This window comes from Lemur catta, chromosome 5 (assembly GCF_020740605.2).
Source record: "Lemur catta isolate mLemCat1 chromosome 5, mLemCat1.pri, whole genome shotgun sequence".
In the NCBI taxonomy this organism is placed as follows: Eukaryota; Metazoa; Chordata; class Mammalia; order Primates; family Lemuridae; genus Lemur; species Lemur catta.
The window spans coordinates 85,062,047-85,075,083 of NC_059132.1; the positions used below are offsets into that span (position 1 = coordinate 85,062,047).

General features: G+C 40.7%; 1 protein-coding gene across 4 annotated transcripts in view; it reads right to left on the bottom strand.

Moving 5' to 3' along the window:
• IL15 (interleukin 15) overlaps positions 1-12,420 on the bottom strand; it is a 76,351-nt gene extending 63,931 nt beyond the window's left edge. For 3 of the 4 annotated variants that reach the window (XM_045552216.1, XM_045552215.1, XM_045552217.1), the window contains exon 1: positions 11,486-12,420. The gene's annotated coding sequence lies outside the window, so the exon portion shown is untranslated. Of the gene's footprint in view, positions 1-10,567; positions 10,721-11,485 lie in introns of all 4 variants that reach the window. The other variant, XM_045552218.1, reaches the window with a different exon arrangement.
• Between the last annotated feature and the right edge of the window lie 617 nt (positions 12,421-13,037).

A 13,037-nucleotide genomic window follows, 5' to 3' on the forward strand; every position in this document is an offset into this window, starting at 1 on the left:
AATAATTCACCATGACCAGGTAGGCTTTATCCCAGAGATGCAAGGCTGGTCCAACATACGCAAATCTATAAATGCAATATACCACATAAATAAAAGCAAGAACAACGACCATATGATTCTCTCAATACATGCAGAAAAAGCATTTGACAAAGTCCAGCACACCTTTATGATAAAAACGTTTAACAAAATAGGCATAGATGGGATATACCTTAAAATTATAAAGGCCATTTATGATAAATCCACAGCCAATATCATACTGAATGGGGAAAAATTAAAACCATTCCCATTTAGAACTGGAACCAGACAAGGTTGCCCACTATCTCCACTTCTATTCAACATAGTGCTGGAAGTCCTTGCTAGAGCAATTAGACAAGAGAGGGGAAATATGGGTATCCAAATGGGAGAAGAAGAGATCAAACTCTCACTCTTTGCCAATGATATGATATTATATCTAGAAAATGCCAAGGATTCAACCAAGAGACTCCTGGAATTGATCAATGAATTCAGTAAAATCTCAGGATACAAAATCAATACATATAAATCAGAGGCATTCATATACACCAATAACAGTCAAACCAAAAATCAAATAAAAAATGCAGCACCTTATACAATAGCCTCAAAGAAAATTAAATATCTAGGAATATATTTAACAAAAGAGGTGAGAGATACATACAGGGAGAACTAGGAAACATTAAGAAAAGAAATTGTAGAAGATGTAAACAGATGGAAAAATCTACCTTGCTCATAGATTGGCAGAATCAATATTGTTAAAATGTCCATACTACCCAAAGTGATCTACAGAATTAATGCAATCCCTATCAAAGTACCATAATCATTCTTTACAGATCTAGAAAAAATAACTCTACACTTTGTATGGAACCAGAGAAGACCTTGTATAGCCAAAGCAACCTTAAGCCAACAGAACAAGCTGGGAGGTACCAGTCTACCAGACTTCAAGCTTTACTACAAGGCTATAGTAACTAAAACAGCATTGTACTGGCACAAGAACAGAGATACAGACCTTTGGAACAGGACTGAGAACCCAGAAATGAAACCGTCCGCATATAGTCAGGAAATTTTATTTCCCTTTCTGACCTTGCCAATAGGGAAGATGCTAGGGATAGTTTCCCAACAGCTATGTCATTACCAGTAACTTACTTTGAGTCCAACCCCTTTTGTTAGAATCTTATCTTCCTTGACCTCTCAGCAACACATTAGGATGAATCATTGACAACAAAAATGACATTCTTATAGGTCAACCATGTGCCAGGGAAGGTGCAAGGCACATAAGAACACAGTTTTTCCAGAACTTCAGCCCTTCCAACTGGACCATCACAATTCTTGTCACCTACTACCCTTATCATTTATGGAGGGGAGAGTCAATATGAACACAAGTTCAATATGATCAAATATTGCAGAAATTATTAGAGAAGAATCTGTCAGGTGGAGAGAAGGGGGTACAGTTGGATTTTCCCAGGAAAACATCATACAGAGAGTAACTCTTTATTTATTTATTTATTTTTTTTTTGAGACAGAGTCTCGCTTTCTCGCCCAGGCTAGAGTGAGTGCCGTGGCATCAGCCTAGCTCACAGCAACCTCAAACTCCTGGGCTTAAGCGATCCTACTGCCTCAGCCTCCCGAGTAGCTGGGACTACAGGCATGTGCCACCATGCCCGGCTAATTTTTTCTATATAGATTTTTAGCTGTCCAAATCATTTCTTTCTATTTTTGGTAGAGACGGGGTCTCACTCTTGCTCAGGCTGGTCTCGAACTCCTGACCTCGAGCGATCCACCCGCCTCGGCCTCCCAGAGTGCTAGGATTACAGGAGTGAGCCACCGCGCCCGGCCAGGGAGTAACTCTTTAAAGATAAATGTGTAAAAGTAAACATATGGGGGATGTAAAATCCCTTAAGAGAGTAACAAGCAGAGTAAGTGACAGGCAAGCCAGGGTGTAAAAAGCCTACCATTCTCTTTTGAAGTCCCAAGAGCTGGCCACCACTTTCTTGAAAGCCTTTCCTAAACATCTCTCCTCTTTCAGGGTGGCTAGCTTAGTTGACAGTTCCTTTGGTCATCTTAGGTGACCCCAAATCTTTATATATACATTTGCCTCCTGGGGAAATATTCTGACCATTTGTTTTAATCAATAATGCTTTACTTGTTAACTCACAATCCAAAATCTCTTGTACCAATAGCTAACTCAATCTTCGGCCCAGCACTCCTAAGGACTTACTGGACATTTTCTGTTGTATGTTCTAGTTTTGTCTCACTAATTTTTAATTTTTTTTTAATTATTATGGGTAGATAATAGTTATATGTGTCTCAATCTTGATATTTTCAAAATCAAGTTCATCCAGTCTCCCACCCCGCCCCAAGTCTATCTGTCCGTATCTGTTCCTGGTATGTTCTCCTTTCCTGCCTATCACAAATGAAATCTCAAAGTCCCCTGATTCCTCCCTGCATTCTGCCCTTCCCACTAAATCAAGGCCAGTCAAGTGATTAGAAAATGCCTGGCCCATATTAGACACTCAAAATTATTGCTGCTAAAGGATATAAATCAATTCAATGAATAAATAAAATGTATTAATAAATTATGTCTTCTTTGAAAATAGCTTGTCTTTTTATTCTTCATTACTTTAAACAGCACCCTATTCCTTAGCATCCCTCCATCCAACTATCAGTCCATTCACTCAGCACATGTTTATTGAGAGACTACCACATGCTTGGCAGTAACAGATGATGGGGATATGGCAATGAACAAAATAACAAAAACACACGATTTCCTGTAGTTCATATTCCAATGGAGCAAGGAAGGTGTTAATAAACAAATAATTAAATAAAACATCGACAAGTCAATAGTCCTGAGCTCTAAAAACTAAAAATTTCTCCTTAATTGATTGTTTAACACGACATGAATCAAACTGATATAAGACTATGTATTTATTTCTCTTTTGGGAGGTGTCTGAATAAGCTTGATTGTTATATGATATGTCATAAAGGCACTATATTACTTTCCAAAATCTGAAAAAAAAAATCTGAATTCCAAAACACATTTTATCTTTAGAGTTTTGGATATGGTACTACAAACCTGGTTTTACGCCAGATAGTGATGGGTGTATAGACAGAGCTGAAGCAGGGGGTGTCGGGTGGGAGTGCGATTTGAAGTACACTGGTCAGGAACAGCTTCATTGAAGAGGGGATATTTGAGTCAAGTCTCAAAAGATGTATGGGGGAGTGGGCCAATCTGAGAGAACAGCATTCTAGGCAGATGGAACAGCAAGGTAAAAGACCCCTAGACAAGAACATAGCAGTGTGGCTGATGAATAGAAAAGTTGTCAGTGTGACTGAATCTGTCAGCCAAGGCAAGAGTGTAGATGAAATAACAGGGGTACAAATCACTTAGGGACTTGATGACCACTGTAACAGAATTTGGCTTTTATTGAAGTGAGATGAGAGAGTTTAGAGGGTTTTAAATAGAGCAGTAGCATGACCTGATCAATATTTTAAAGAGATTGCCATCTGTGGTGGATAATCCTCAAAGATAGCTGCCATAAATCAATGCCTTCCCCCATGAACATGCATGATACCACTTATCAAGAAGTAGAATCTATGTCCTCTTCCTTTTGATCCGGGATGGCCTCCTGACTTACTTTTTCCAATAGAATAAGACCAATGTTACAGTCTGGGAATTCCATATTTAAGCCTTAAGAGCTATAAGCTCTTAAGAGACTATTATACTGCAAGGAAGCCCCAGCCTAGCCATGTGAAAAGGCCAAATGGAGGAGAAACAAGGAACCCAGCCAAGAGCCAAAACTGAGGCTCCATAAATACCCCCTAATGTCTTGAGCCATCTCAGACATCCCTTGACCATTTGAGTTACACCAGCTGAGGCCACAGACATAGTGAGTAGAGACAAGTCATCCCCACTGTGTCTTGCCCAAATGTTTAACCTTGAAAAGAATAAAGTATGGTTCTTATTTTACACCACTAAGTTTTAGTGTACTTTATTACATAGCAATGAATAACTAACATCAAAACTGCTATGAGACCAGGTTGGGGGTAGACACCTGGAGAGAGGCCAGGACACTGTTAGTGAAGGCTAGAAAGGCAGTGATGAAATTGTTACTGGAGGCTGGAGAGAGGGTAACTCATGTTATATGTCTGGTAACATATAACAAGATGTTTGGTAACACTATCGCCTACAATAATAGGAAGTGATAATTCTTAGTAGTTTCATTTAGCTGCCTACAATTAAGTACAGAAAGAAAAATATAACTAAAGAATTATTCAAGCAGGATTTAGAAGAAATAGTCCAACCCCAGACTTGCTAAGTTGGAAAATGAAATTTATTTTCATTCTTGCTTTTCCAGCCAGCAAAAGATTCTGAAGTAAATAAGTGGTTTAGGGCAAAGATCAAATCCAGGGTCTACTAATACCGTGTTCTCTCAGGTTAAAGATCAAACAAGTATGTAGCTAGACAACCCTTCATTAAGAACTCTGAAAGACTTAACGTGGTGCCTTATAGACCTTGTCAGCTAGTCAAAGCTTCTAAAATCCTTAAGCACTTCTACAGGATCCTGATTTACAAAATAAGCCTGTTTCAAGAGTTCTGTGGGCATGTCTTTTATCTAACAGGAGAGTGAACCTCAACAAAAGTCATAGGATGACCCCAAGGTTTTAAAGAAAACTGAACTTAAAAAGAAAAAAACACCAATGGTTAAACAAAAGTGAGTACACAAAAGGTCTCTGGATCATTAATTCTCTAACAGCAGGAAGCAGGCTACTCAACTGCAAAGAATAATAACTATCAATTGTTATTGATCAATTATTTCTGACAGAAAAGGAGGAAAGAATCAGATGAGGGGCCCAAAGTCCAAAAGGTGAAGTTAAATGCCATAGAGAACCATTCCTAGGGAAAAAATTTGAGCCTTAATCAAGAACACTTCTTGCTTCCAGAGCAAGGAGAACTGGGGCCATATGCCTGGCTGTATTTAGAATTGCTATGGACTAATGATTATTATACAGCTTCTATTTTCTCCTTTTTAAGTGATATTTTTCTATTGCAATTGTCTTTGTCTTACCACTGTATGCCAGGGCAAGGAGAAGGTGGCAGACAAACTGTCTTTTTAGTTCACAGGTCTGTGCACTCAAGAAACTGCACCAGAGAAATCCAATCTACATCTTGAGATCTAATTTAGAGACTTTTAAGTCTGAGCTTGATGCCATAATGAGATAAGCTATGGGGGGTCTTGGAAGTCAGTCATCATTTAAGTACAACTATCTGAGACCAACATGATGTGAAGAAGCACAAGTTAGCCATGCGGAGGGGCCACATAGCCAGAGACGTATGCCTGGCCAGCAGTTAGCTTTCCAGTTTTCCTTGCTGAGGGTCCAGACATGTGAAGGAAGAAGCCTTCTTGAATGTTTCATCCCAGCATCCTCCTAAGAGGAGTCAACCAGCACAATGCGGTCTAGATTGCAGCATTATGATAAATAACAAATTACTATTTTTTAAGCCATTGAGTTCTGGGATGTTGTTTTGATTTGGTCTTGTTTTGTGGTTGTCAATCTTTTGAATGCGGGAACAGATCACTGAAACATTGTGGCTGCTGTGTTGAGAACAGACTGGGGTGGAGATGGCAGGGGCAAGTGTAGCAGCAATTCTGCAATTGTACTGTGAGACATGATAATAGCCGCTTGAACTTAGGTGAAAAAAAATAATGGTGCTTATTTTACACCATGAAGTTTGGGGGTACTTTATTACATAGTAATGAGTAACTTACACTAAAACTGCTAGAAGACCAGGTGGCGGGCAAACACCTGGATAGAGGCAAGGACACTGTTAGTGAAGGCTAGAAGTGAAGATGGTGAGAAGAGGTCAGATGTGGGGTATATTTTGAAGGCATAGGTAGCTAAATGATTTGGTGGCAGATTCAATGTGGGGCATGAGAAAAAGAGAAGTTAAGGACAATTCCAAGATTGAGTGCTTGATTATCCATGCAACTAAAAGAACAGAATTGCCATCAAGTAAGATGCGGAAGACTGTGGGAGAAGCAGATAAGGGAGTAACGTCAGGATTCCAATGGGTATCTCATCCAATCAGAGATCCTGAACAGACTGTTGAATGAGCTTAGAGTCCAGGGGACAGGTCATAGCTGGATATATAAATATATGAATCATCAGTACATGAAGGCATTTAAAGCCATAAGACTAGGTGAGATCACCAAGGGAGTGAGTATATATAATAGATAGAGAAAAGGCACCTGACGACTGAGCCCTCAGACTTTCTTATATTTTACAGGTTAGGGAAGTGAGGAACCAGCCAAAGAGACTGAAATTATTGCCGGTGAGGTGAAAGGAAAATAAGGAAAAGGGGGTGGTTTGGAAGCCAAGTGAAGAATTTTCAGGTCTTGTTGCAAGAGTACACAGGAAGAGAACCGAGAACTAACCACTGGATTTAGCAACATGGAGGTTCTTGGTACCTTTCACAAGGGCACTTCCAGTGGAGCAGCAGGGATGACAGTCTGGCCAGTGGAGAGAAAATGTGGAGAAAGAAACTGGAGACAGAGACTATAGTTAACATTGAAAGTTTTCCTGTAAAAATGTGGGCAGAAAAACCAGGTATAAGTGAAAGGAAACATGAAGAGAAAAACAGGAGGCTTTTTTTTTAATGGGAGAAATTTTAACATGGCTACATGGTGATGGGAAAGACATTAGAAACATCAGGGACAAAGAAAAAAAAATGTTGATGGAGAGAAAGCAAGAATTACTAAAGCTATGTCCTTGAGCAGATAATGGGAACGAAACAACATTTCCGAATTAACTGTGATGGATTTCTAGCTGGTTGCCTTGTATCTCATTCATCTTTTCTTCCATAAATTCCACCCAAACTAATTTTCCTAAAACATTGTTTTTATTACATTATGCCAACATTGTTTTTACTATATTACTTATGTCTCCTATCTACTTAGCTGTCAAATTTTTGAGTGATACAATTCACTCTCACTGAAGTCAATACAAATCCACTATGTGACCAGCCCTGTGCTAGGCATGTGGAGCACACCATCTTGTCTTTACTCAAAATGCAAGTGTAAAGCCAGAAATATGACAAAATGAATTTACAGACATTAAAGCTATTATAGGGGAATGCAAATGGCACCAAATGGATTCACGTAAGGGAGAAAATAATTCTGCCTGGCCAGGAGATGGAGACAGCAAAGGCTATAGAGGGTCGGCATTTTGAGCAGGACCATGAAAGCTGACAAGGAAGGACAAGGAATGGGCAAGTGTGTCTGGAACACAGAGGCAGTGTGACTGGAGCTGTGGCTAGAAGAGGGGACTAGGCTGCAGAGGCTATCCAAGCCCTGTTAGAATCTATTTCCCACTACCGCCCAGTGGGAAGCCTAGACAGAAGCCAGACTAGGCTCCTTACTGCTCTGCCCCCAACGCCCATACTTTGCTTTAAGCACGGTGAGCCATGGTAAGCCAAGCGGACAGCTTGGGGGATAAGGCTGAAAAGATCAGATACCTCCCAACTGAAGAACATGCACCCCTGGGGTATCCTACAACCTTCCAAGGGATATGGGGGCACAGAGAGCTCAAAAAGAACCAATTTCAAAATCAACTGCTTCATTAGGAAACTCTTTTAATAAGTGAGATGCCTGATATGTGCCCAAGGCAAGAAAATTTGCAGCAAGTTTCCTTTCTCACTTCCCCTTTCCCTTCCCTTCCCACTTCAGAAAAGAAAAGCTTATCTCTCCCTATCCAGAATCTTATCACGTACCTTGCTTTGCTAGGGTGCCAAATAAAGGGGCAATTTGAAAAGCTAATATAACAGGAATCTTCTTTAATCAAAGCATTGATATCCACCATATCTGCTTCTATGATATATATTTCCAATATAATTTTAGTTTTATGCATAAGAATTACCGAAGGTTAATGGGTTCTTTTGATTAACTGTGGACTGATAATATTTAAAATAACATAACCAAGAATAATTTTTAACAATAAAATCCTTTAATTAAAAATTAAATTTCAATTTACATACTTATTTTTATTGCAGATGAGTAAAGAGAGCAAAGAAATTGGAAAATATATTGCAAAATCTCTAACTGTGAGATATTCAATTAGGGAATAATTATTTGAAAATTTTAGAGGTCAGTGCTAACAGCATGAAAGAAACTTTGTTTCTCAAATTGCAATTAAAAGGCACATGAGCAAAATACCCAGCAAGGAGAAGTATAATTCAGTGACATAAGGAATTTAAGACACTCCTTTTGCATGTTACAATGGTAAGTAGAACTTCTCCCCCATCAACCAGATAACCACCACATTTTCCTCTTCTAGGACCATTTTCAGTTTCAATTCCTTTATTTGACAAAATAATTTGTCACTTTCCTGATCTTGTGTGCATCCTGTCAGCACATGGAAGAACTATCTGGAGAAGAACCAACTATGTATTGCATTCAGACTTTTTTTGTCCATTTTATGTGGTTTCTATAGAGTCCTCTGCCCCTGCTGTGAGATGAAACACTGTAAAATATATGCATACAAACCCCCTGCCTCCAGATGTAAAATGTGCACAAATAATACTGTTGAAATGAATTGAGATCTAAGATCCTCTTATTTCCTATTTCTGATTCCAACACTAAACAACTTTAAAAAAAAGGGACAACATTCTTTGACATAAGGCAAAGTAATAAATAGCATTAAATTACCCCAATAATGGCCAACATCTATTTCAAGGTGAAGATATGGGCATTTTATTTTTCATTATACTGAACACCTGACTTTTGCTAGAAGAGAAAGCATATATTCAATTAACGAGCATTAACTTTGGAATCAAGATAAATCTCAGTGAAGTGTCTTACTAGCTGTGTCCTCATCCAAGTACATTTTTTCTTTTCTTTTCCTTTCTTTTTCTTGCTTTCTTTCCTTCTTCCCTTCCTTCCTTCTGTTCTTCCTTTTGTAAAGTGAGGGTAAAAATGCAGGGTTATTACAATTCAATGAGGTCATGAAATGCCAGTGTGGTGCCTGAAACATCAGAGAGGCTTCCTTTTCGTAACTGACTTTCAAATTCACATGAGGTTCCTACTAGAATGACACTATTAATAACAATACTTTGTACTTTAGTCTCTCTGTCAAGATTTCGTAGTTACTCCTATTCCCCAAACAATTAACTATACCACCTCCAGTTGTGATATTACGGGAAAGTCTTCTGCTCTAATCTCTCCATGAACCTTAGCCTTCTACTTGGATGTATGGATAGACAGATAGACAGAGACAGATACAGAGATTAATCCACATTTGTCTATTATTTGTCATGTTCCATCAGCAGAAACTGATACGAATTAGACAAATATTTTCATTCAAGGACCATAAAAGAAATTTCTCCAAAGAACCAAACACATATTTTAATAGATATTCATGTGAATATTATTTGATTATAAAGATAATCTTTAAATATAATTAATAATATCAATTATACAAGTACCATACAAGCATTACTTTAAAACCAACATCCTATCATTATAACACTGCCTCTAAAAGAAATAGTGATTATCACCATCAAATTGCAGGAAATATTTTTTATGGAAATAATATCATCCTTCATAAATACTAGCAATCTTACACCTGTCTGGGTTGGAATCCCAACTCTACCACTGTCTAGCTCCATGACCTTGGGAAAGATATACTCTATACTTCAATTTCCTCAGCTATAAAATACAGTCCCTACCACATAAGTTTATTATGATGATTTTGTTAAATGTATACTTAGAACAATGTCTGGTACATAATAAGAACTCAATAGTGTTAACTATTTATTCATATTATTTCTCATAATTTAAGTTGTGGGTCTGATGACAATACTCTCTGTACTATCATTAATTAAACTTCCAAAGAAAGGTTACACAACAAACCAAACTTAACAGTAGCTCCAGGGGACATGAGAAAAAAGGACAGTCTTCTAAGTTTTCAAAAGTTTTAAAATTTTTTTGGGTCAGAGACCCATTTAAAAAGCTGATTAGAGTCATGGATATTTTCCTCAGAAAAATCCACATATGTACAGCATTTCAGAGTCCCTTTTACAGCCTTCCTGAACTCCATCAGAGGCAGCGAATCTGAGATGGAGAAACTAGGGTTAAAATCTTCAAAATTCAAATTCTATTTCAATAAACTTTAAACCATTGTTTTTCTCTATCCCCCCAACAGTATATAAACATAAATTTCATCAACAAACACTGTGTCCTGCAATATAGCTGATGACATTTATTATATCAATTTCACAGATTAAAACAAAAAGCTTCATATTATTCAACACACCAGTAATTTGCAGGAGAATTCCAACCAGAACTACAGCTTCAAATCAAGTTCTAGAAAGCAGTGAAACCAAAAGTATGGGAACACCCTGCCTATCAGACGTTCCTGACCAGTGATCAACCTGATCACTCTCTGTCACTGTTGCAGAGCAGATGATCCTACACCAGAGGCCCTTTGGAATCTGAACAAAACTTTCAGAGGAGAAAACAGAGAAACATAAGCACAACATTAAGACACAATCGTAACCAACCTTAAGAACTTTCTGACACTTCAAGTAAAAGTTTAGCTTTTCCTTCACTTTTCAAATTGAAAATAGCTCTTGCTTTGTCTTCAGGCCTTCTCTTTAAGTATCTTTATGTTCCTTCCTTTATACCTCCTGCCTTCGTCTACCATGCCCACCACACTGTGTGTTAAGAAAACGACAATAGTTTAAAATTCAGCATGTATTATTTCTCCAGCTTTCAGTAGAATGGTTCAGCCTTGTGGCCTCTACGTGGCAAGATGCAGTGACCATTTCTGTTTATTCTGTATTATCAGCGCAAGAACTCAATCAAGTCAAGAAGGCTTCTTTCGCCACACTGACAAGAATGACAATCTCTTACAAGCAGTGGCCGCTGTCAGTGTTATGACATTAGAAAGTAGTTTTAAAATATATAATGGAAAAGAGTTGGTGACAATCACTTTACTTCCAGTTTTGAAACTTCTGACTCATCCATTTAAGAATCTGTTATAAGCATCATTTCAGAATTACCTTGGTTTACACATACTTTGAAGTTAATATAATTTCAAATGCATGCAAGTACATAAATTCAAATGAATTGTATACCCTTGCAACAGACAGTCTCAACAATGCTGGGAAAAAAATAGCTAGATTTTCATTCAAAGCCACCTTGAATGAGGATTTTATTTCAGGCCAATACGTGGGCATTTCTTTCACGTTGTCCTGGCATTCCAGATACAATTCTGCTTTTCTAAGGGGTAAGTGGCTTATGCAGAGTTGGAACTAACGCTAGACCCAGGCCTGACTGCGAGCAGTGACCATTCCTGCAAATTTCTCTTCCTAGAAGGCTGTCTGTCCGATCAAAGGGAAAGACGGACGCGCGCACACAGACGCGCCGGCCAGCAGAGAGGTGGGGAGGGGCAGGGAGGAAGCAGGGATCTGCGGTACCTTTTTTTGACCTTTTTGTGCTCAATTAGGTGCAGAACTCAGCGCTCAGGACTGCAGGACTTTTGTCTTCCCAGAAATCGGCAGCTTGGCGGGGGCAGCCAGACGCAGGTCCGTCACCCTCCCAGCGGCGCGCAGAGTGCCCGGCGCCTCCTTTCGCTCGCCGCGCGCCGGGGACAGCGACAGAACGCGGTGCAACTGCGGTGCCACGCGCGGGGGGCAAAGGGACGTGCGGTCTGCGCTCCTCCGGAAGCGGGAGGATGGCGAGGAGAACTCACGAGAGAAATAAAGGGTCATTAGGGGAAAAACCAAAAATTGAAGTCGCAGTCAAAAGTTCCCCAAGAGAGGGCGGGGCTGCGGCCGGTCGGGGGACACCCGAGGGTAGCTCCGCCGTAGCCGGGAGGGGTCGGCGCGCCGGGAGGGGTCGGGGCGTAGGCTTTCGGGGAAAATTCTGTCGCCCTTTCTATCGCCACCACCTTCCCTTCCAAAGCGGAGAAGCAAAGCTCTGTACCTCCCTGGAGCCCCGGCTGCAGGGCGGGCGTGGGACTTGGAAGGCAGCGAGTGAGTCAGCGGGGATTCTCCCGGGGGCCCTCCACCCGGGGAGCCCCGGCCCCCAGCGAAAAGAAAAGTGAAAGAGAAAGAGCCTGGATCAGAGGCGAAGATACACACCCCTGGCGGAGGCTGGGGGAGGGGTGGGGCGGCAGCGGGCTCCTGGAAGACTGTCCCAGGTGTCGCCGCTCCCCGTGAGCCTGGCATGTTTCTTTCCGTCAGCGCCGGGCTCTAGGGCGCAGAACCTGGAGGCGAGCGAGAGGACGTCGAGGAGCACCGGCCCCGCCTTACAGGGACACGGGTCACCGGCTTCCTGCTCAGCTCCTGGGCACCTGCAGAGAAGGCACAAGGAGACTGTCCTCACAGGCCGCACCCAAGGTTACTGGCAGCGGGAACGTGGCTTCCCCAGCAAAGCCTGAAGACCAGGCGCGGCGGGCGGCCCTCCCGGTCGCCCAAAGGACCAGAAGAAAGGGGAAAAGGTGTCAGGACCCAGATAGGCGGCTACTCCGGACCAGCCGCTTTGGCCCGCCGCACAGGCTGGAACAAGGAAGCTCAGAAGTCTTAGAAAACGGTGGAAAACACCAGGGTGACCGTTTTGTGCAAGGCGGTTGGCAAGGAAAGGGAACTTCCAGTCTAATGTGTAGTCTAGTGTAAAACATTACACATGGTCCCCATTTGATGGAACCGTGAGGTGATGTAGTTGTAAGATTCTAAAGTTGGAGGAAGGGACTGAGTTTTTTGAGGGTGAGTCATCTGCATGGCACACAGTCAACTGCCAAGTCCTCATGCTCAGTTTTGAAAGCACTTTGGAAAACTTTGCACACGTGCAAATCACTAAAAATCCCTAGTGGTTGGTGCTTCCCAGAACTTCTCAGAGTCAGGCACAGAGAAAACGATAAGGCTCCCTGGAACTTAGTTTAACTCAGTTTAAAATTTAACTATGTTTTTTTTGTATTACATAAATATGGTAAAAATCAAATAGGAAAAATATTAGAAATTATTCAAT